The 2,367-nt window shown below is 37.1% G+C and overlaps 1 pseudogene; it reads right to left on the bottom strand.

Annotated features, from left to right (window-relative positions):
- Positions 1–436: 436 nt before the first annotated feature.
- LOC112584338 lies at positions 437–1,464 on the bottom strand (annotated as a pseudogene).
- Positions 1,465–2,367: the final 903 nt, after the last annotated feature.

Genomic DNA, 2,367 nt, shown 5'->3' with positions numbered 1-2,367 from the left:
GTTCGATTCCTGGGTCAGGCGGTCCTCTGGAGGTGGGCAAGGCAACCCACTCTAGTATTTTTGCCTGGAGAATCCCATGGACAAAGGAGTCTGGTGGAATATAGTCCATAGGTCACAAAGAAGTGGACATGACTGAAGTGACTTAACATACACACACAAGGGCTTTTTCATGGAAATCTAATTTCATATTCTCTTGATAAGAGATATAATGTAGGAGAAAATTTATTTTCAACAATAATTGATATGACTCAATTTGTTTATTTTAATAAGCACTGAAATTATGATTTGAGGGCTGAAATTCCATAATAACAGAGTATAAGCCTGTTAGTATGAACAGACAATAGACTAGTGCACAATGGTTAACAAATGAAAATTGTGGCCTTCCAGGCCACTATTCTTTTTACATTTATATTTTACACATAGTTTCAACATATCTTTACTTTCTTGAGATCAGTGAAATTCTTGTGATTAAGTCTGTAAAAGCTTCTTTCACTTGTTTGTTTCTCAGGCTATAAATAAATGGGTTTAAAATGGGGGCAACTGAAATCATAAGCACTAACACACACTTATTAATTGCCATTTCATCTTTTGCTAAGGGTTTGACATAAATGAAAATACAACTGCCATAGGTGATAGAAACCACAAACAAGGGAGAAGGGCAGGTAGAAAAGGCCTTCATCTTTTGCTGGGAGGAAGGGAGCTTTAGGATGGCATTGATGATGTATATGTAGGACATAACGACACACAGAAATGTCATGATGTTAATCAACACAGCAAGGGTAACAACCATCTGCTCTATGAACCATGTGTCTGAACAAGAGATCTTCAGCATAGCAGAAGCATCACAGAGAAAATGATCAATGACATTAGAATCACAGATTCCAGGTTTAAGCCCAGGCAGAGTGGTGGAAATATGACCAGCCAACCTGCTGTCCAACAACAGATAACAAGCCAAACACAGACTCTACTCTTTATGATGGTTGAATAATGTAAAGGTTTGCAGATGGCCACATAGCAGTCATAAGACATGATGGCGAGGAGAAAAAATTCTGTTGCTCCAAAAAGGAAGATAAAAAACAGTTGACTAACACAAGCATTGTAGGAAATAGTCTTGTCCTCAGTTGATAAGCTGTATAAGAATCTGGGAATGCACACCGTAGTGAATAAAGTTTCTAAAAAGGAGAAATGTTTGAGGAAAAAGTAAATGGCAGTTTTAAGGTGAGAATCTATTAAAGTGAGTATAATGATGGTCAGGTTCCCAGTGACACTCAGTAAGTAGGAGACAACCAGAAATGTAAAAATCAGAATCTGCATTGGAGGGTCATCTGTCAGTCCCAGGAGTATGAATATAGACAATGATGTATGGTTTCTCATCATTGACTTGTACTTCTCAAACTCATCACAAAGTCAAGTGACGTTGAACTGAAAAACTTGTATGAAATTATGAGGCTATGGCCATGGGGTAAAAAAAAAAAAAATCCAATCAATGCAATGAATAGTCATTTTCTTCTTTAACTTGATAATGATCAGTCAAAATTGTGGTGTTCTCAGCTCTTTTGATGGAGAAGGAAATGGCAACCCACTCCAGTGTTCTTGCCTGGAGACTCCCAGGGACAGGGGAGCCTGGTGGGCTGCCGTCTATAGGGTCGCACAGAGTAGGACACGACTGAAGCGACTTAGCAGCAGCAGCAGCTCGTTTGATGTACATATATAAATCCTCAAGATCATATTTTTCTGAAATAAGTTTACCACAGTTCATACTTTTATACTCCATTCATGCACTCAGATCTCTGTTTTTCAGTTCATCTAAATTCTGTCCTATATTCTCTGAAATGTATTTATCTATAGAATTAGAAAGCATTGTCTATGTGATACGATTTTGTGAGTATTATAATGTTCTTTGGTCCTAATAATTCTTCATTATTTCCAAGTTTGAATGAACTCACAAGCTGTTTGAGGCATGGCTTCCTGTTAAATGCAAATAAATCACTGAGTTTGACATTATACAGAGCATATCAGCCACACAAGCAGTATTTCAATGTTTGCTGATATTGCTTATCAGCCACACAAGCAGTATTTCAATGTTTGCTGATATTGCAATGACTAAAGCGTTATCTCACTTTATTTTGCTTTGGTGTGAGAATCGTCATCCAAATAACGTCATTACTTACCAGTTTTCCTATTTATCTTAAAGGTTCTAATCAGTACCCGACTTTTCTTCCATTTTCACTCTGATAGAACAGTGTTCGATTAGAACTACATAAGCAACCACCTGCAGTATTGGGTAAAGAAATTAGTATAAGCAGAAAATAAAGAAGACCTGAAAAGTTTAATCTCAATTGTTTGTGCTTCCAAGGTCATAAAAGA

Source organism: Bubalus bubalis, chromosome 4 (genome assembly GCF_019923935.1).
Source record: "Bubalus bubalis isolate 160015118507 breed Murrah chromosome 4, NDDB_SH_1, whole genome shotgun sequence".
Classification (NCBI taxonomy): Eukaryota; Metazoa; Chordata; class Mammalia; order Artiodactyla; family Bovidae; genus Bubalus; species Bubalus bubalis.
This window is presented reverse-complemented; position numbering and strand designations above follow the sequence as displayed.